This window comes from Oryza sativa, chromosome 9 (genome assembly GCF_034140825.1).
Source record: "Oryza sativa Japonica Group chromosome 9, ASM3414082v1".
Lineage (NCBI taxonomy): Eukaryota > Viridiplantae > Streptophyta > Magnoliopsida > Poales > Poaceae > Oryza > Oryza sativa.
This window is the reverse complement of record NC_089043.1, coordinates 7,894,413-7,917,145: the sequence shown is the minus strand read 5'-3', so window position 1 is coordinate 7,917,145 and position 22,733 is coordinate 7,894,413. Positions and strand designations below refer to the sequence as shown.

Genomic DNA, 22,733 nt, shown 5'->3' with positions numbered 1-22,733 from the left:
TCGAGCTCCAGTCCCCACCGCCACCGTCTCCCTGATTTGATGGCAGAAACGAAGAGGCTAAGGAGGAGAGGGAGAGAGGGGAGGGACGGCCGTCGTCACTGTCTTCGCGCCATACCCCCGTCGACGAGGAGACGGAAGGGGTATGGATGGCTGTCGCTGCCATCTCCGCGCCGTACGCCTGCCGTCACCGCATCATGTTGAGGAAAAGGCTTCTGCGGCCGTGCCCTCACCGTCGCTGCGCCCATCCGATCAGTCACCACGTCGAGCAGGAGGCAGGAGCTCGCAGTCTCGCACCACCGCCACCGTGCCACGCGTGGCACACCCTTGTTGACGGTTGTTAAGTGGAAACTTTAACCATTAACTGTTACATAAAAGATATCAAATATACTATCAAAACTTAGTGATAGGAGTTTACTACCAACCACTTCCATCTAAACTGAGCCTATTATTGATATGTTCTTTTATATGTACGATGAGTTTTTCTTTTATGATGTATTAAAAATTGTTTCCTTTTAAAACGGAACGGTAACATCTCATCATTAGTGGGGCATAGTAGGATTCGAGGCAAGAAAACTCAGATGGGCTGAAAATGGTCCAAAAGAAAGGAGGGTTTTTATTTTCAGCCCAATAGAAAGGAGTGTTTTTATTTAAATAAATGTTGTCAATATTATTAAAATTCGAAATTGAGCTTTAAAAATTCTGAGAAAATTTCACATAGCGTAATTAATCACGGAGAGCTTAATAAAATTAAATCCAACCATGTTTTATTTGGGAAATCTTATTTGCTACAACTTATATTTTATTTGAGACTTATATATTAAGGTTGTATTTTTTTTGTCTATATTTGAGTGGGTTAGGTTTGAGTATCTGGTCGACATGTCAAGGTTTGGTTTCAGTTATTTTGTATCATGGGGGAGCGGCGTGGTGACCGGGCTTGCCCGCGGGGCGGCGAAGCTGGCTGCGGTGGTGGCAGGGCGCGGGAGCGGCTCAGGTGGCGACAACATGCGGCTGGAGGCGGTTTAAGGTGGTGGCGGCTCGGGTGCACGGTGGAAGGGGAGTTTCGGCGGAGGTTTGTGCAAATGGAGCGGTGGCCGGTGTGCGGCGAGGCATGGCGAAGCTGGCGGTGCAAGCGGCGCGGCGCGGCGGTGGCTACGGCGACGACAGCGTGCAGCCGGAGCTCGCCGGAAAGCGGCGGAGAGCGGCCTCGTGCGGGGAGCACAGGAGAGGGTGCGAGGAGCTCGGGGAGGAGGGGGAAACGGAAGAGGAGAGCACGAGGGTGGTTTTTATAGGCTCGGGGAGGAGAAATAGTGGCCGGACGTGGCGGATTTGAAGCGGCAACGGCCGGCGACGTGGGCGACATCGTGGGCGAAGTGGGGGCTCGATTTGGCGCCAAAAATTTGGGAAAAGTGGGGGATTTGGTGGAGGAGGTGGAGGGGAACCGATTTTATGTGGTTTGGGCGCGAGGGCGCGAGCGGGAGGACCGGAATCGGCGGCGACGTGGGCGGCAACGGGCGGCATGGCGGCTTCGGGCGGTTGCTGGCCAGGATGGAGGATGGTTGGGGATGGACCTGACAAGTGGGTCCCGCGGTCCCACTTGTCGGCCAGAGGGAGAGAGGGACTAGGGCTTTATTTAGACTTCAAGGGCGAGCGGGCCGAGGGGGAGAGAGAGAGGCCCGATAGGGGGAGGGGCGCACGCGGGCCGCGGAGGAGGGGAAGGATTCTTGGGCCGAAAATGGCCCAAGGAGGAAGGGGAGTTTTTAATTTGTTTTCTTTTTATTTAATTGATTCAATGAACTTTGTGCTATTAAAATTATTTCTTGAGCTCCGAAAATTCACGGAAAATTCCGGAGAATATATTAGGGCACAAAGAATATTACAAAATATTCTCGGCTAATTATTTTTAAAGGAAATTTTAATTTCCTCCATAATTTCACTTGATTAAATTGATTTATCTTTTATTTAATTTCTAGACAATGCATTATTAAATGATTTTTAATTCCGACCGAAAATCGGGGCGTTACAGGTACTTACCTTGACGTATTCGGCGGTTGATGCGCTTGGTGGACTTGCGGACGTCGACATTGCCGGCGGTGAGGGTTGGAGTTGCAGAGAATCGCATTTGGGTCGCCGGAAACTTCGAAGGTGTCGCGGGAGAGCTCGAGGAAGAGATTGGGGAAAGTTTTTTCACTAGAGCGGTTAAAACGGGAGCTGACGCCGTGAAACGAGCAAAGCAGTGGTTACTATTTAAAAGGGAGTGCGGTAACGGCCAAAACGGAATCGGTTAAGGAAACCCTAGTTTTAATCGGAAAGGGAAGTTGAGCAAATCCGCCAAGCATTAAGGTATATTAGGCTTCTTGTTTGATATATTCTGTCTATTTTAATATCTTAATATAAAGTGGTATCGGAGTATTAGCTGATACATGCTAGATCTATCTGGTCGGTTATGCTATAAACGTTTATATAATCATTGCTTTAATGTATACTTCGACTTAAGTGGTTTATACCGTCTCGGCATGGTGACCGATCTATCCCAATCACTTAGTTTAAATATACATCGAAGGAAGGATTATACATCGTTAATATCTATACCTGATCAAGTAGATTTAGTTCTATCTTATTTATTTATGATTGCCGATCGATTCCAATATGACATCGACTCGAGGATAAATGATATGTCATCAGCAACTAGACTATCGGCTATCGTTTATGGATTTAACCGCGGTTTTTTTTGTCTTTCTTTCTTGTTGATTGCAGGATCAAATCAACTGGCACGCTCACGAACCTAAAAGCAAGATTTTGGACCTGCACTGAAGTTAAGCAGATCTTCCAGGCCAGTGTGTGTTTTTCGCATCAACAGTGATTAACTCTTAGATTACCTATTTAAAGATTAGAGCTATAACCTGCACAAAAGGTGCCATATTTTATTTTACTATGTTGAAGCTCACTATTTTCTGGTTCTATAGAAACTTGGTTCACTCCATTTGGACTAAAGATGAATTTTCTACAAATTTTACAATTAAAGGCTATTCTATGTTGGTTATTTCTTATATAAATATTTAGAGGCTTTTATTATAAAGTAAGTACATAATTTTATTTTATAACTTGGAAGTATATGTTTTGGTGATTCTACAGAACTTTGGTTTACTCAAAAAGGATCTAAGATGAATTTTATATAAACTTCTAAAGTTCAGCCTACAGAAAACTAATTATTTTGATTATACTAGTTTTAGAGACATTTGACAAAAAGTAAGTAGATGATTTTATTTCACTATACCAGAGAGTGTAAGTTGGTGAGTCTGTGAAATGTTAATTTACCCCAAAATGAGTTGAGATGAATTTCGTATGCATTTTATAATTTTGTGTATGCTTTATGTATAATTTTTCTTAGATAAATTTTAGAGGTGAAATTTGTACTGTGAGTGCAAGTTTTTATTCCTTAACATTAAAGTTAATGACTTGGTGAGTTCACAGAAATTCGAATCATCTCAAAAAGAGTTATATTTGATTTTATATGGATTTTACAACTTTTAGGTACTTTTCTTATATAATCTCAGATTTTGTTTTTAGTGGTCCACTATCAGTCATACGGACAATATGCAAAAAGGCCTTTGAGATTTCTAGAAACCAACCCGCAGTCCTAGGCCCATATGTCAGTGTTTAGTATGTTTTCATATTGAACCTTATAATTGTTTAAATTCTCAAACCAAAGTCCCTGCGACCTGGACAGAACAGAGCGCCATGGCCGAGCTCGATCTCGAGCTCGCCGGCGGCAAACGATGGCTCGTTTGGGGGTGCGACCAAAAGACGCCGGAGTAACGTCGGCGGCGAGTCCGAGCGGAGGATGTTTTGGCATGGGTAGGCATGTTGTGCCATAGGTGCGAATCGACTAAGGGAGTGCATGCATGTGCTTTCTAAGGAGTCCAGGGTGCTGACCGAGATGTAAAACAAGGCTGGCGAAGCTAAGTTGACGACGGCAGCTCGTGTGACGGCTCGGCTGCGGCAAGAACCTCCGGGGTGAACGGCGACAGCTCAATCGGCTCCAAGAACTATCGTGCATGTCAGCATGTGTGTCCATGAGGTTAGTGAGTCCAGAGAAATGGTGTGTGCGCGAGTAAACGAACAATGGCTCACCGGAGGAGGCGGAATCGCGCCATTGCCTGGGATTTTTGAGGGGTTTTGAGGAGGACATCAAGGAGAAGACGTTGGCGCGACGGCTCGGCTCGGCTTGGTCTACAGCGGTCGGAACGAGGACGATATCGGCTGCTATGGAGATTATGGATACCCCATACCTACACGGTATGTATGTCCAACTGGGTATGGGGTGCCATGTATAGATATACTATCTTTAAAGGGACTCGGGTTAAAATCCAAACTTGTATGTCAAGGAAATACCCGGGATCTTAGTCGGTTACGATTGTATCTTATCTGTAACTACCTATTCCGTTAAGGATATGGGCTGTACTTTGTAATACGGACTCCTCCCCTATATAAGGAGGGGTCCAGGTGCCTCTTGGGGTACGATTTTTCTCCCAGATCATACGATCTATAATACACTCGGCGGATCAATCACTGGACAGGAGTAGGGTATTACTTCTTGATTAAGAAGGCCTGAACCTGTATAAAATTTCTTGTCTCTAAACTCATCCACTTTTCTAGCTTGATAGCCACCCCCTTTTAGTATTGCCGAAATCTTGTTTCGACAGTTGGCGCGCCAGGTAGGGGCCGCGTCAAGTTCTTCGAGGATTAGTGCGATGGGTTTCGTCTCCGGCATCAATGACTTCGTCTTCCCACCCGGGCAGACGTTCTGGTTTGGCAGCCTCGACTTCATCACCAACGACTTCGGCAAGATTTCTCTCTTCGACTCGGATTCGAACCAGTCGGGAAGAGGCTAGGTCTCTGCCCCGTTCGGTATTCCGAACTCGGCTTAGATCTACCCCAAGATCATCTCAGCCGAGTTGGCCTCAAACCACTCGGACGAGATCCAATCTACTATAACACGACATGATCAAGACGATGGAGCTTATCCCCCAATCCTGATGAAACTCCCCGATGATTTGGCTGCCGTCTTCACCACAAGGGCGTCTTCTTCCCGTAGGTCTAGGCGGGATCCGGCCTCGGCCCCGATCCAGTCTAGCTCTAAGGAAGTCGGCGTCATACTCTAGCCTCTCGGCACAGTTTTGACGGAACAACTGGATGGCTACCTCAGCTCCCCCGGCGTCGACTCACGGCCAACGGAGATCATTGAGTACGACGACTTCGGCTACCGCTACGACTACCGCAACCTCGACGACTTTGGCGAAGACTTTGAAGATAATTACACGCCTCTCTACTTCGGCATTTTCATGGCCGACAACGAGACGGAAGAACAGCGTAAAGCCCGGGAAGCAGAAGAACAATGCGTACAAAAGGAAGCCGAACGACACCGACTCGAAGAGGAGCGCCAAGCACAAGAGCGAGAACGGCTGCAGCATGAGCAATAGGAGCGCGAACGGGCTGCAAAGGAGGCTGAGGACCGGCGACAACGCGCCTTGGATGCCAGGTGACGAGCACGAGAACTCATTGGGCAGCAAGACGTCAAGGGAACTGCGGTTTTTCACACTCCTCAACAGACGCGGTTGCAGCGATCACCCTCCTCGACACCCTCCTCATGGAAGACGCACTCAATCAAGCCAATCACGTCGTCAACATCTTGAACCAGACCAAGACCATGATCGCAACTTTGGTCCCGATTAACTCCGCAAGCATTCGCACACCGACTGGCAGTCGAGTCCCCCCTCTTCGATCTTAAGACTATCACCAACCGAGCCTCAGCGCCGTCGGTGCCGGATCTAGTCGCAGGAGTAGGGACCACAACGAGCGATCCGTCCACTCGCCTCCTGACCGACGCAGGGAGCGTCGAGCTGAACGTCCCCGCTCCCCGCATCGCAGGCGTCCCATCGATCTTCGCGAAACTATCAACCAGCGCCGCGCAGCGAGAGGCTACGTCCCCACCATTCACCAGATCGCTACGACGACGACGTGGATGGAGTCGCTGCATTCACAAGCGACCTGCGTCGAGTGGATTGGTCGGCCGGCTTCAAGCCGACTGGAATCGAGAAGCATGACGGCACCACTAACCCTGAGTCTTGGCTCACCGTCTACGGTCTTGCAATTTGCGCAGCAGGAGGAGACAGCAAAGCTATGGCAAACTATCTGCCTGTAGCACTAGCGCATTCTGCCCGGTCCTGGCTTCACGGGCTTCCCCGTGGCACAATCGGATCTTGGGCGGAACTTCGCGACCACTTCATCGCCAATTTCCAAGGCACCTTTGAACGCCCTGGCACTCAGTTCGATCTCTACAACGTTGTCCAGAAGTCCGGAGAATCCTTTCGAGATTACATCCGGCGCTTTTCCGAGCAACGCAACAAGATCTCCGACATCACCGATGACGTCATCATCGCCGCCTTCACTAAGGGCATTCGCCACGATGACCTAGTCGGCAAGTTTGGGCGCAAGCCTCCCAGGACGGTCAAGCAGATGTTCGAAAAAGCCAATGAGTATGCCAAAGCCGAAGATGCCATTACCGCGTCCAAGCAGTCGGGCACTACTTGGAAGCCGAAGACAGATATGCCGACCACAGGGGGGGAGTGGAAATACCAATCACAAGAATCATAAGTGCAAGCCCGAGGAACTTGTGGCAACCACTACACCATCCTCCCGACAACGTTCGCGCGTCAACACTTTTGATAAGATCATGAACTCCCAATGTCCACATCATCCAAATTCCAATCACACGGCCAAAGATTGCTTCGTCTACAAGCAGTTTGCAGAACAATACGCCAAGAACGCACGCAAGACGAATGACGGAGATCAAAGCACGTCAAAGAAGAAGGATGATGAAGATGATGCCCCGACTGGTTTTCAAGACCATCGCAAGGAACTTAACCACATCTTTGGTGGACCCTTGGCTTATGAATCCAAACGAAAGCAAAAGCTGACCGAACGGGAGATCAATGCTGTTCAGCCCGGCACACCCCAATATCTTTGGTGGTTAGAGATAGCTATCAAGTTTGACTGCTCGGATCACCCTGACCGAGTGGTCCACCCGGGGCGGTACCCCCTGGTACTAGACCCAGTGGTTCGCAACGTCAAGCTTTGACGATCCCTCATCGATGGTGGCAGTGCACTCAACATCCTTTTCGCCAAGACTCTGGATGACATGCAGATCCCTTGTACGGAATTGAAACCGAGTAACGCGCCCTTTCACGAAGTCATCCCCGGGCTGTCTTCTACTCCACTCGGCCAGAGCACTTTGCCGGTTACTTTCGGTACTCGGGAGAACTCTTGCACAGAGAATATTTGCTTCGAAGTTGCTGATTTCGAGACAGCGTACCATGCCATACTCGGACGCCCGGCGTTAGCCAAGTTCATGGCTGTCCCACACTACACCTACATGATGATGAAGATGCCAGGTCCCCGAGGAGTCATATCCCTGCGGAGCGACATCAAGCAAGCCGTCACTTGCGACAAGGAAAGCTGCGAGATGGCCCAGACCCGCGAGATCACGCTCGCCCGACAAGAGATCCGACTGGCCGCGTCCACAGCAACCGAAGGAGAAGTGCCTGCAACCAAGATGACAAAGAGCGGAGAAGGCGACGCCAAGACCAAGAAGATTCCTCTTGATCCCTCTGATCCTACTAAGACTGCTGTAATAGGCGTTGAGTTAGATTGTAAATAGGAAAGCGCGCTCATCACCTTTCTTCAAAATAATAAAGATATCTTTGCATGGAAACCATCTAATATGCCTGGTATTCCTAGAGAGGTGAGTGAGCACTCTTTACATGTTAAGGAAGATGCTAAACCTATCAAGCAACGACTCCGCCGTTTCGTACAAGATAGGAAGGACGCGATCAAGGAGGAATTGACCAAGCTGTTAGCAGCAGGCTTCATCAAGGAAGTCATTCATCCCGACTGGCTGGCCAACCCAATCCTAGTTCGGAAGAAGACGGGGCAATGGCGCATGTGTGTTGATTACCTCAACAAGTCTTGTCCCAAAGATCCCTTCGGGTTACCTCGCATTGACCAGGTAGTTGACTCAACGGCCAGCTGCGAACTACTTAGCATTTTGGATTGCTACTCAGGATATCATCAGATCCGACTAAAGGAGTCCGACTGTTTAAAGACTTCGTTTATTACACCCTTTGGGGTCTATTGCTACATCACCATGCCTTTCGGGTTAAAGAATGCAGGAGCAACTTATCAACGCATAATCCAGAGATGTTTTTCAACTCAGATCGGTCGTAACGTTGAAGCCTATGTTGATGATGTAGTCGTCAAGACCAAGCAGAAGGATGATTTGATCACGGATTTAGAAGAGACCTTTGCGAGCATCCGCGCTTTCAGGATGAAATTAAACCCTGAAAAGTGCATCTTCGGAGTACCGTCAGGGAAGTTGCTTGGCTTTATGGTATCCCATAGGGGCATACAAGCCAACCCGGAGAAAATCAACGCCATTCTCAACATGAAACCGCCGAGCTCTCAGAAAGACATTCTAAAGTTGACTGGTTGCATGGCGGCGTTCAGCTGGTTTGTCTCACGACTCGGCGAGCGGGGGATGCCCTTCTTCAAGCTGTTAAAGAAAACTGACAATTTCCAGTGGGGGCCCGAAGCACAAAAAGCCTTTGAAGACTTCAAGAAACTCCTCACTACTCCACCGGTCTTGGCTTTGCCACATCCGCAAGAGCCGCTGTTGCTATATGTGTCGGCAACTGCCCAGGTTGTGAGCACAGTTCTGGTTGTTGAGCGTGAGGAGGAAGGCCATATCCAAAAAGTCCAACGACCAATTTATTTTGTTAGCGAAGTTTTGGCTGACTCCAAGACAAGATATCCTCAAGTTCAAAAGCTATTATGTGGTGTTTTGATTACCGTCAGGAAATTATCTCACTACTTTCAAGGTCACTCGGTTACGGTGGTTACGTCATTTCTACTCGGGGATATACTTCACAATCGCGAAGCAAATGGGCGGATCACAAAGTGGGCCTTAGAGTTGATGTCTTTGGATCTATCCTTCAAGCCGCGAACTTCGATCAAGTCCCAAGCTTTAGCAGACTTCGTCGCCGAATGGACCAAGTGCCAAGAAGACACGCCTGCGGAAAAGATAGAGCATTGGACTATGCATTTTGACGGGTCAAAGAGGCTTTCAGGCACTGGAGCGGGGGTTGTTCTAATTTTCCCGACTGGAGAGAGGTTGAGCTACGTATTGTGGATACATTTTTCTGCGTCTCACAATGTGGCGGGATACGAGGCACTTCTTCACGGGCTAAGGATTGCGATCTCCTTAGGAATTCGGCATCTGATAGTTCGTGGAGACTCTCAGTTGGTTGTTAATCAAGTCATGAAAGAGTGGTCCTGCCTTGATGATAACATGACTGCCTATCGGCAGGAGGTACGCAAAATAGAAGATAAATTCGATGGCCTCGAGCTAACCCACGTTCTTCGACATAATAATGAGGCAGCCGACAGACTGGCCAATTTTGGCTCAAAACGAGAAACAGCTCCTTCCGACGTGTTCGTTGAACATCTTTATGAGCCGATCGTACCAAATTAAGAAATAAACAAGGCCACGGACGCCTGAGACGTAAACATGATTGAAGCCGACTGGAGAGAGCCCTTCATAAGATTTTTGACCAAACAAGAACTCCCTCAAGATAAAGACGAAGCCGAGCGGATCTCCAGGCGTAGCAGACTTTATGTTGTACATGAGACCGAGCTGTACAAGAAAAGTCCATCAGGAATCTTGCAACGCTGTGTGTCTTTGGAGGAGGGAAAACAATTACTAAAGGATATACATTCAGGCATCTGTGGCAATCACGCTGCTGCACGAACCATAGTTGGCAAGGCATATCGGCAAGGTTTTTTCTGGCCTACAGCTGTATCCGACGCTGACAAAATTGTGCGAACATGTGAGGGTTGTCCGTTTTTTGCCCGGCAGACTCATCTACCGGCTCAAGAGTTGCAAACCATCCTGTTGTCTTGGCCGTTTGCGGTATGGGGGCTCGACATGGTCGGCCCGTTTAAAAAGGCTGTCGGTGGTTATATTCATCTCTTTGTAGCTGTTGACAAGTTTTCCAAATGGATCGAAGCCAAACCGGTCATCACAATCACGGCAGACAAGGCTAGAGATTTCTTCATCAACATTGTGCACCGGTTTGGGGTACCCAATCGGATCATCACTGATAACGGCACTCAGTTTACTGGCGGAGTATTTAAAGATTTTTGTGAGGACTTCGGCATCAAAATTTGTTATGCCTCTGTAGCGCACCCCATGAGCTACGGACAAGTCGAACGTGCCAATGGTATGGTACTTCAAGGAATAAAAACACGAGTTTTCGACCGACTACATCCCTATGCTGGCAAATGGGTAGAATAGTTGCCATCTATCTTTTGGTCCCTGCGCACCACACCCAGTCTGGCCACGGGCCAGTCGCCGTTTTTTCTAGTCTATGGAGCAGATGCGATGTTGCCAAGCGAAGCGGAATTTGAGTTGCTGCGATTTCGTAATTTCAGCGAGGAGCGCTACGGAGAAGACCGAGTAGATGATATCAACCGACTGGAGGAGCCTGTGAAGCAGCCTTAATTCAATCGGCTCGGTATTTACAAGGGATGCGCTGTTATCACAATCGCAATGTTCGATCACGTGCTTTCTTAGTTGGAGACCTGGTTTTGAGAAAAATTCAAACTACGCGAGATCGGCACAAGTTATCTCCCTTATGGGAAGGGCCATTCATAATTTCTGAGGTTACTCGGCCAGGTTCTTACCGACTCAAACGTGAAGACGGTACTCATGTCGACAACTCTCGGAACATTGAACATCTCCGTCGTTGTTATGCTTAGGCATTACATTTTGTATTTTCCTCTTTGAACGTTAACATCAAGTTTGTACTTGAAGTTATCAGGGGGCTATTATAATAATAATGGAGTGTGATCTCTTATCAATTCAATTTGCTTACTTGATTTATCATTGCCTTGTTTGATTTTTTGGCTTAGTCAATGAGGACTGAAAGTTTTTCAACAACTTTTGCGAGTTCTAGGCTCAATAAGGTTTGACAAAAACTTTTAAGAAATCAGGAGCTGAGTTTAAATCATCAAGCACAGCATAAATTCATCAGTATTGTACAAATTGTAACTCCATCATCATCGTCATCATCATTGTTAGAATTCAACATCAATCAGTATCAGTCTTTTCATCATCAGAATTGTTAGATCTAGTCGGCTGGAGGTCGTTGTCCTAGAATCTCTCAACGACGTCAGCAGCTATTTTATCAGCAGCTATTTGTGCATCATTGATGAGGTCAAGAGCAGCCTCTTTGCTTGTCCCGTCTGCAAAGCCATCAATGGCATTAATATCAATCTTCGGGTACAAGGACTTGGTCATCGCCAACGCCAGGCTTGCTCCCATGCTTCCAGCTTCCTTGATATTCTTAAAATATGTATCCGGAGCAATTCTCAGCTTGTCGAAGATCTCGGCAATGTCAAATGAACTCGGACCATTGTTATTGAAGAACATGGCTTGGACGAGTGGTGTAGCGGCGTTGGCGACTTCATCTCTAGCTCCTTCAAGCCTCTTGATTTTGTTGACCAAGACGTCGAATTGAGCCTAGGATTTGATTTTACGATCTGCACAAGTACATTCACATCAGCAAGAGGGCATGAAGATAAGAGTGATTTTTTGAAGTTCCAGCTGCAAGTACCTTCGACATCTTTCAAGGCCGAGTCCCTCTGCTTTGTCAATTCATCCTTATCCTTTTCCAGAGCCTTGATCCGCTTTTCCAGATCGGATATCTTTGCGGCTTGCACTGTATTGCTTCTTGTTGGTTGATAGCATATGGATAGCAACATCAAATGAGTCAGACAAGGATGAGAGTTACCTTTTGATGAGCCGCTTATCGAGAAATTGGAGTCTTGAAGCTTGGTGATACGGTCTCTCAGATCATGCTCAGTCTTCCTGGCAAGCTCCTTGGCTTCGTGCAGCTGGTCTCTGGTGGCTTCAAGGGTTCCAAGGTGTGGAACTAACTTCTCGAGGGTTGCTGTCTTCGCTTCATTCCTAAGATGGATTCTCTACACCACAAATTTATCCCTGTTCAAGTAAAGTGGTCGACAGGATGATTGAGGTTCTGTAAGAGTGGACTTACATTTACAAGACGAGTAGCTTGGCCCAGTGTCTTTTTCAGTAGACATACTTCCTCATCTTCCCTCTGCTTATTTATTACAATTCCTTGTGGCCGCATTTCATCATCCCTCCACTTGACTAATATTGGTGGGCGGGAATCTTCAGCCGATTGTACCCGGAGGACCTCTTCTTCATCACCAATCATTGGCCCTTATATATTCATGAGTAATAGTGAAGTAATTGAATAAAGGTTGTCGAATCAAAGCAGGTTTGGAGGACTAGTTTACCTGTGATAATTTCCGGTCTGGGACGAGCAGGTCCTTGCACCCTAACAGGAGAACTAGTTCCAGAGTCAGCACCAGTGTCCGTCTTGGGAGGGCTGTTAGTTTGAGCTTCTACTTCCGGGATGTCATTATTTTGTTCTGTACCCAACTGGTTTCTAGTCGGTTACTAGTCGGGGGCTCCTGATTAGCGCCGACTCCAGCTTCGGCAGAATGATTTCCAGTCGGGGGCTCATTGCTAGTCTCTACATTGTCGGTTGCTGGTTGATTATCACTCGGGCGATCTTCGGCAGTCGGCCCGGTTTCCTTTGAAGGACCCGTCTCCGTGTCAGTTGGCTCGGGGTCTTTTCCAGAAGGATCTATGTCAGATGGCTTCCTACAAATTTGAGGTATGCTATCAGTGCTACTTCAGTAGTGAGTGAGAAGCAATACAAGGAAAATGGCCAAATGATTTGTACCTGGAGGACTTCCTGATTTTCGGCATAGGGCAACTGGATGTTTTCTTCTTTGGGTTAGCTTATCTTGGTTGTTTTCCAGTCATCCCTTTGTTGCCAGCTTTTTCAGCGTCATCGCCCTCGTCGTCACTCACAACCAATTTTCTCTTACGAGAGTCAGACTGGTTAGTCGACTTTGAAGTGTCAGGTTGATCAATAGACCGGATTTTCGGCCCTCCACTGGCTTGGCTTGTCTTCCAACGGGGTGAGCGGCGTTGAGCAATCGGAGGGTCAGATTTCATCAAAGCAAATTCCTGTGCATGGTATTCCGAGTTTTCAACCTACCTTACAGAAAATAAAAGCATGCTTTGAGAGAGGCTGAGATGTATGATGCATACCGGTGGGGGAGGATTGAAGGCGTTGTATGGTATGACTGGCAACGTGTGTGAATAGCTGACCACGATGGCATTCGAGAAGATTTTTTACATCCTCTCCTGCATAATTTTGAACTCAAGAGATTCTGGGTTCTCTCGGTTGGGGTCATGCTTGCCGTCAAATTCAAAGGCTGTTCTAGATCTTTCCTTGATTGGTGCCAACAAGGTCTTGATGAAGTGCCGAGTGATTTGTTCCCCTTGTAGACCCTGTTCGTTCAGCTTCAGCATGCGATCAAACAAGTCGAGCGCTTGGGCGGCTTCTTCTCCCATCGGCAGTGAGTTCCAGGTATCGCGATAGACTGGGGGAAGACAGGAGTATCCGGGAAGCGCTGGCTTGGGGTTTTGCACATAGAACCAGTTCGCGTGCCAACCTTTGTTCGAGGTTTTGAATGGCATGGAGAAGTATTTTTGGCTCAAGGTCCCCCTCAGTTGAAATCCGGCTCCCCCAACTACGCATGGTTTGCTTTTGTTTGCCTGGGGCTTGAGGAAGAAGATGCAGCGGAATAAAGCGAAATGTGGCCTAATCCCCAGAAAAGCTTCGCAAGCATGGATGAAATTGGCGATATGGACTATGGAATTGGGGTTTAGGTGGTGTAGGCTGATTCCATAGAAATCCAAAATTCCTCTGAAGAAACTTGAGGTCGGAAGAGAAAATCCGCCGTAGAAGAAATGAGAAAATACCACGACCACATGTGTGTCAGGAGTTGGGAATGCTTCGCCGTATGCTGGACGCCACCCAATGATCTCCTTTGCCGGAAGAACACCGTGCGCCACCATCTCCTTCAGGTTCTCCTCCGTTACATCGGAGGGCGCCCACTGACTCTCAAAGCTCTCTCTCTCTCTTCCACCATGGATGCGATCTGAATGAGGTGATTTGGTTCGGGGTGTGGCTAGGAATGAATGGGAGATTGATGCGGTGGTTGTGTGGGAGATTTTCGTGAAGTTTTGGAGGATGGAGTGGAGCGAATCGGTGAACCCTAGTTTCGCCGGCGCGGGTTCGTACTGTAGCAGAAAATGGGGAAAGTGGCGAGGGTTTCGGCGGGGAAGACGAAACGGCGCTTGATCTTCAGTGTTGTTTCATTAGGGTATTGGAAGTACTAATGGGCATGGGCCTAAACAGTACTTCAGCCCAATTTTGCTATCGGCGTGGCTAAGTTGTGATCCTTAGGGACTTAGGCATTTTTGCTTCGGCAATATTTGCTCACAACAATATAGCCTAATGCTGTTAAAATCCTTTTTGACGCAGTTAAATAATTCTTTGGAATTACTACGATGCAAATAAAAAGGTGCCCAACGGAAAAGTGTTATACTAATTTTGCAAGCTTTTTAGGCTGCAAAAGCTGTTTGGGTTTTGTTGAGATGACTGGTTTTGAGTAGTCATTTTCTCGGCACGTTATATGCTTATTTTGGTCATGGCGTGAGTCATAACTTAGGCTATTTAGACTCATCGTTTGTCATGCTTTATATCACATTTGATGGATCTTTTTGAGAGTTTTTACTCGGATTCTTATCATATGTGTTGATTTATAGACCTTTAGAGTGTTTCTCACTCGGGTCTCTTTATATCTCCTTTTTTGTGTATTAAAGCTAAAGCAGTCGGCTGGATGTTTTATCAAACGTCGCATATGCTTAGCTATGTGATACCTTGGACGATTCGGTTGTAAAACCACTCGGATGGATGTTAGTTGCACTTTAACTATGTGTTTAGTTTTTATTTAACTAATCACATAGTTGGGGGCTACACCTAATTAGGTGCATCTAGTTGATGCACCTGATTTTTTCTATTTTAGCCCTTCACAGTCTTTGATTTTAGTACTCGGGAGACCAAGGCAGAAGAAGTTGGAGCACTCGGATTATTGTTTTGAATTACGAGAGAAGACTATTTCGTCGACTGTAAAGGTCTCAGGGGCTACTGTAGAGATTATGGATACCCCATACCTACACGGCATGTATATCCGACTGGGTATGGGGTGCCATATATAGATAGATTATCTTTAAAGGGACTCGGGTTAAAATCCAAACTTGTTTGTCAAGGAAATACCCGGGATCTTAGTCGGTTATGATTGTATCTTATCTGTAACTACCTATTCCGTTAGGGATATGGGCTGTACTTTGTAATACGGACTCCTCCCCTATATAAGGAGGGGTCCGGGTGCCTCTTGGGGTACGATTTTTCTCCAAGATCATACGATCTATAATACACTCGGCGGATCAATCCCCGGACAGGTGTAGGGTATTACTTCTTGATTAAGAAGGCCTGAACCTGTATAAAATTCCTTGTCTCTAAACTCATCCACTTTTCCAGCTTGATAGCCACCCCCTTTTAGTATTGCCGAAATCTTGTTTCGACACTTGCGGCGGCGCTTGGAGCACGCTCTAGAGCTCCCGTAGACGAGGTCACGTTCCCGTCGTTGCAGTGGACGAAACAAGATGGAGTGAAAAGAGGATTTGCTCGGCATGGAGAGAAGATAACGGAACGTGAATTAGATAGGGATGGAGACGGCTCGTTGGTGATCGGCGGCCGACGACGAAAGAGAGGTGGAGAGGGAGAGTTGGAGCTCTCTCCTTGGGTTTCTTCGGCTCAGGGTGGACAGTGAAGTTTGGCGATGCGTCAGGGAGAGGAGTAGAGGAGGAGCTCGGCATTTTGAGGGCGTCTACACGTCATAGCCACGCGTCGCGCGCGTTCGGACTCTGAAGGGCGGCAGAGCGTGCTCCCTCCCTCCCTATGTGTCTCTGGTCGGCTGGAGGAGGTGAACACTTGGACAGCGACCCAGAGATGATGACAGGTGGGTCCAGGGTGGTGTGGTCTAGGTGTGGGTGTAAGGGATGGGTAGGATTTTGAGTGAAAATTGATTTTTCAGTTATTTTCAAGATTATTTCTCTCCCCCTTACTTTTTAAATCTATAGTTTAATTTGTGGACATGATAAAATTAGAGGGGATTTTTCTGGAGGTAGATGAAGGTACCTAGATTCCATTTGGACGCGACTACACCGAGACCGGTATCGCGATAGCCCTATCGCGCGACGTGCGCGCGCCCATGCCAAAAAAGGAAACAGCGTTTTCCCGGGCCCCCGCGTGCGCCATGGCTCAAAAAGGAAAGGAAAGTGCGCGCTTGCGCGCGCAAGCGCCGTGCAACGCCACACGTCGCTAGCTGGCGTGGGCCCCAGCTAAGACAGCGCGATGCGCCTCTCTCCCCCGCTCCAACCCATCAAATCCGGACATCGGCGACATCAATCGCCACGCAGTTGCCACAGCGGTAAAAATCAGAAACAAATCGCCATCTTGGAAGAGGGGAAGGAGGAGGAGCAAATCTAAGAAGAAAAAAATCGCCATCTTGGAAGAGGGGAAGGAGGAGGAGTAAATCCAAGAAAATATCCAGGTAAAGTACACATGAAGTTCAAATTCTGTCTTCTTTGAGATCCATCCAAAAAAAAAAACAAATAGAACTAACCTAGAAACTTTTAGATCTTTTCTGTATTCTTCGAGAAAAGAATTCATATGAATATGTGCTGTAATTTTGTAAGTAATGAGCTGTAGTGTTGTTTTCTGTCTTCCTTTATACCCCAAATTCACTTTCTAGTGCTGCTGAGAAAAAAAGTTATTGAAAAGGCATGAGTACTGGTGTTTCAAAATCTCAAAGCGATTTTAACAGGAAGTTACTTCTAACAAATCAGTAAGTTACTTCCTATGAACTTGCAACTTACTTCCAGATAAACTTGAATTCACAATCCCTAGTTTACACAGCATGATACATTCCATTTGGTTGCCTCTCAGAGCAATTTGAACAAAAAGTTACTTTACTTCCCAAAATAAACTTAAATTTGCATTCCCTAGTTACATAGGCATGAGTAATGGTGTTGGAAATCTCAAAGCAATTTTAACAGAAGTCTCAGTGCATTTTTAACAAAAAGTTACTTCTAACACTTCAATGAGTTACTTCCTACAGTACACTAAATTACTTCTCACTGTGTATTAAGTAACTTCTCACTGTGCATTAGGTTAATTCTCATAGCAATTTTAACAGAGTCTCAGTGTATTTTTAGCAGAAAGTTACTTGTAACAATTCAATGAGTTACTTCCTAGAAACATGCAAAGTTACTTCCCTATAAACTTGAATTTACATTTCCTAGTTACACATTTTGTACCTTGTTTCTATATACAGCATGATGCATTGTAACATACTAGATTTTTCAGGGTAAAATTTTTGTGAAAATATTTAAAGTCAATGTTCTTCGTTCTTTCGAATTGGAGCCTCCCAATCCTTATATTTCTTTTGTTCCCTCTAAGTTTCCGACTCCCACGTAACCTTGTTTAGTTTCCCTCTCCAAACCAAATCTGAGATATCCAGAGAAAATTCCGAAAATCATCAGAAGAGCTCGTGTTTATTTTAAGTTATCCCGGAGTCATCATTCAAATATTCTAAAAATCAGTCTTAACGATTTCCTATTCAAAAATATCCTACCAAATTTCTATACAAAAATCTCTCCAAAAATTCAAATAGATCACTGTGTTTCTTCTCGGACCGAGTTCCTTGCAATCCAGCCCATATTCCGGATTTCCTTTTCCCTGGTCACTCTCTGTGTTGGGCTGTTCTACCCCATGTCCTGGCCCAGCCTAGGCAGCCCGGCTCCAGCCGAGCCTCTGCAGGCCGACGCCATCCAGGGCCGCTCTCGCGCTACACGCAAGCAGCCTCGCGACCTTCCCGTGCTCGCACACGCCCGCCCGTGCCGCCTCACATCAGCCACGCGCCGATCTCCATTAGCCGTCGCGCAAATCATAGCGAGAGGCTGAGCTCGCCTCGCCATCGATCTCCCCGGTCGGTTCCTAGACCTTGCACTCTTTTCCTTTTTCTCCTTCTTCTTCTTTCCCTGGAAGCGTTAAACTCGTTTTCATCCCAAAATTTCCTCAGCCACAGCCAAGGCCAGCTGTGTAGCCGATTCGTCGTCGTCGTCCCTCTGCTGCTGCACCACAGCACCGCAGGAACACCTCTCATCGGTGAGAATTCTCAATAACCTTTGTCCCCTTCTTTCCTTGCTTCTATCGGGTTCCTATCGTGCTCCTGTCCACCACCATGGCTGCCACCGAGGTCGGCATGGCCGACGCTTCATCTCTATCAACTAACCACAAAAATGGAACCTTCTCATCCAGGAACACGTTTTGACGCACTCACCTGCCCGCGTTCGCCACCGGAGCTGCCACTTCCATGCCCGGTGTCACCATAGCTCCCGATCTGGAACTCGCGTTCCGGTTAGCTCTGTTGTCTTCCAGCCCAGTGTCCACGTCCTGTGGGGGTGTCAGCCTGTGGAACACGTCATGCTATCGTATCCATCGCCGTTCCCTCACTGGAGCTCTAGAGCTTTTCTCTCTACCTCTGTTACTCACGTGAAAAGCCACGGGAAGAACATGAACAGTTCCGGCAGCGCTGTTTCCTATTGGTTGAACCCAACCAATCCCATCAAAACCACCTAAATAGTGCCTAACCACAATAAACCAGTCCAAACAATTCCATTAGGATGTTTTTCTCATGTTCGAGCTCTAAAACTCCAAATCAATTTCAGTTTTCACCTCTGTCATCTATAGCATTAATTCCAAATTGCAACCACTACTACACATACCATGAATCATAACCCTAGAATAAATCTTTTGTCATCCAAATCAAGTTAACTCTTGATTTATCATTTTCTTTTGTTCTGGCTCCGATTCACAATATTTATTTTATCGTTTATTTGTAGTATTTTTATTATAGGCTTATTTGGTCGTTTCTTCGTGTGCGTACGTTAGATGGTGTTGAAGATTCCACCGGACTCACAGGAACTGAAGTGGACCTAGAAGGCTACGCTGAAGCTTCGGAAGGCCACCTTCCACAAGGCAAGCCACAGTTCCAATCTTTGATCATATTGAAACCTAGTAGAGAACCACTTAGTTATTTTATATAAATTATTTTGCGTATAAATTATTTTTGAATAAACTTATTAGTTTAGTTATTACCCATTATTACATTGTTATTATTGGCCAAATCCATGAATTGCTATATCACGCCCCTTTGATAACCTAGTGGATAAGACCACCAAATATCTATATTCATATACATAGTTTACCCGTCGTCACGTGGTGGCGTGACGGGTGATATAAAATATGTTATTTGATATAAGTCACTCGCCTAGAGTGATATGGAAGATTAATTCCGGGTGACGATGGATGTTGTGGTGTGTGAGACCGTGCATGTTTGTCACGCCTTGAAGTTTCCCCCTCTCCTTGCTTTAAAAATTGGCTAAATAAATTGCTCGAAGAAATTGTTTAAATTAACCTAGAGCTAAATCCCTAATTAATAAATGCATTTAATAATCAAATTCGGCATGGTGGAATTTTTCTTGGGTTCCACATGTCACAATATATTAACAGGATTTTTAGTGGAATTTTCAAAGCCTTGGAAATAATTTTAACCAATTAAAAATGAGCAAGCGCAATATTTTTAATCCCTGGAAAATCCTTTCTTCTTTTCCTTTTTCTTTTCCTTCTTTTTTCTCTATTGGGCCGTCGGCCCACTCCCTCCCGCGCTCGGCCTCCCCTTTGTTGGGACGGCCCATGCGCCCCTCCCTCCTCTCTCTGGGACGCCGACAGGTGGGCCCCACCTGTCGGTCGTCTCCTACCTCCAGCAACCGCCGCTGCCGTCGAAACCGCCCACGCCGCTGCCGCCGTTTCCCGCCGTTCTCCGCGCCCCACTCCGCCCGTGCCGCGCGCCCACGTCGCCGCCCCACTCCTCCGCCTTTCCCGCCCGCGCGCACGCACGAAGTGGGCGGGATTCATTTTGAATCCCACCCCACTCTCTCTCTCTCCTCCCCACGTCGCCGGCGGTTTCGACCATCTCCCCGGCCATGTCCGCCCCTCCCTCGCCCATAAAAACCCTCCCCCGAGTCCCCTCCCTTGTTTCCCCCATTTGCCGTCCTCTCCCACGCCCCCTACCGCGCCCGCGCCGTCACACCCGAGCTCCGCCGCTGCCGCCCATCTCCGGCCGCGCGCTGCCGCCGCGCCGTGCCATCGCCGCCGTCGCGCTCACAGAGCCCGTCCGCACCTCGGCCGCCGCTTGGTTGCCGCCGAACAACGCCGGAGCCCTTTTCTCCTCGCGCGCCGGTGAGACCTTCTCTCCTCTCCATCTCCGGCCAGCAATTCAAGCCGCCGTGGTCGCCTTCCCTTCCCCTAACCCCTCTCTGCTCTCTCTTAGGGTGCCGCCGCTGCCCGTCCGCGCCTCGGCATCGCCGGTCATCACCGCCGTTTTCTTCCTTCGCGCCGGCCGCCGTGCTCGCCGGTGAGGAATCCGCTCTCCTCCTTCCTTCCCTCTCTCCCATGAGCGCCGCCGCCCTCCGCGCGTGCGCCGTCGTCTTCGGCCGCCGCCGCCGCCTTCGCGCCGGCCGCCGCCGTCTCCCGCGCCGCCGGTCACCGCCGGTGGACCACCCGCGTGGTCCCGGTCCACGGTGGACCGGCCGCCTTGTGCCGCTGACCCATGGGGCCCACGTGCTGACGCCCCCCCTGATGACGTCAGCCCTGGGCATTTATTGCGCAATAAATAATTAAGGACTTTTTCTTTATTAGTAAAAACACAGTTTATCTTCTAAAATTCATAAGTAATTCATCCGAGCTCCGTTTAAGTCCATTCAAGTCTCAGTAAGTCAAGAAAAATGCAAAGAATCCATTAAAAATGGTTTTGTTTCCTGTTTCAGTAGTCTTATAGCATGTTTTGCTTGTGTGCTTTGTTTGTCGCGTAGAATTCGGCCGTTTCGTCGATCCGCGGTTTCTCGAAGACGTTGTTGAGGTCTCATCGGTTCGAGAGCAAGGCAAGTCATGCAATACAATTGATCATATTGTACCCAATTTACAAATATCCCGCATTTCTATTAAATATTGCATTCTTTTACAATGTCATGTGGGATGGGTCCTATTACTCAGCCATATATTGTTTACCATATGCCATTGATAACTTGGGTATCAAAATGACTAGATGTTGGCTTAGGAAATGCTTAGCCATGCTTAGTTCAACTAGTACACAAATGGGGATCACATTATTACATAGACTTTGTCTACGAGCATAGCTTTGGATTGGTGCCACCGCAATGGTGTTAGTTAATTAAAATACACTGAATGGTGGGCTGTGGGTGCATGGTTTTGCTGGTCGCACCCATGGCAGTTAAGCACCGGTTCACGGGAAACCCTGGGAGACTTACCGTGCTTACCACAAGCGGGAGTGGGTAACTGCTTGATCTGAAGTATAGCTCGACCCTTTCCTAGGCACCGGTGGCGAGGGTGGGCGTGATGGAGTTGGGTCGGCCGGGGTGTCCGGTTGTCCAGCTGCCGGATTCATCGCGGCGCAAGAGGGGACCGCCCACTGCCTTTTGAGGGGTGGGGGTGAAACCTTAGCGTGGTGTGGATGGTTAGGGGAGGGATATGTGGAGGGTCTTATCACGATTTCCCCCTTTGCAGTATCATGATGATACTTCGGGGTATGGCGACATGTGTGGAATCGTGTCTTGTGGGTACAGTTGTACACCTTTGGCCAGAGTAAAACTATTCGAATAGCCGTGCCCGCGGTTATGGGCGATCAACCAGATTCACCGTGATTAGTCTCACCCCGAGTTTAGTTTAATGAACTGGTGTAGTTCAGGTGGTTGGTTGGGCCTGTTGCAACGTGGTGTAGCGTTAGACAGTAATTGGTTAATACTGCTTAATTACTACTACTGTTTTACTGCTTTCAACTACTGCTTTGAAATGCCTGCTTTATGCACAAGAACCTTTAGCCTCCTTTGGTTATATCCTGCATCATACCTCCTCTTCCGGTATGACTTGCTGAGTACAGTGGGTAGTACTCAGTCTTGCTTTCTTTTCCCCCACACCAGAGCTGAAGATCTTCCTAGTGGGAGCTGTCCTGTTGGAGTTGGTTTCGTCGCTGCCGTCAAGGTTTGCCTGTGGAGTGGAGTCGCCCCGCTACTGAAGTCAAGTTTCCAAGTCTAGCTCGTTTTATCTTTTTTGCTGCATTTTGTAATCTTTTCTATTTTTGTAAAACGTGGATCTGTAGGTCAACAATTGTCGTTTGTGTACCCTGGCTGGTCCTGGATAGGGATTTAATGCACATTCAGCTTAGAAATTCTGGTTCGTGAATTTCTGGGCGTGACAATGTTGTTATAATTATTTTGTGGAAAGTGTATATTTACACTTGAAGTATGCACGGGCCTGTGCTAGTTTTGGTGGTTTTCCCCGGATATAAGGACTACCCCTATGCCATGGAAAATGATGTAATTTGCGCCCATCCACAGGACTGAGTAATCAAACTTAGCCTAGTACATTGTCTCACTATATGAAAGACTGTAGGGTGGCTCTATGAGCAGGTTTGGGGTGGACATGTGGAAGGGGCTTTGGCCAGGTTGACATGATCCACAACGGTGG

At 47.6% G+C, this 22,733-nt stretch overlaps 1 long non-coding RNA gene across 2 annotated transcripts; it reads left to right on the top strand.

Moving 5' to 3' along the window:
• Positions 1–18,113: 18,113 nt before the first annotated feature.
• LOC107282084 (uncharacterized) lies at positions 18,114–22,511 on the top strand. Of its 2 annotated transcripts, XR_003238761.2 has the most exons (5): positions 18,167–18,293; positions 18,447–18,545; positions 19,080–19,166; positions 21,062–21,130; positions 22,187–22,327. It is a non-coding gene; the product is annotated as an uncharacterized lncRNA (long non-coding RNA). The 2 variants fall into 2 exon arrangements; XR_001548578.3 differs by lacking the exon at positions 18,447–18,545 and having other exon boundaries at positions 18,114–18,293; positions 22,187–22,511.
• Positions 22,512–22,733: the final 222 nt, after the last annotated feature.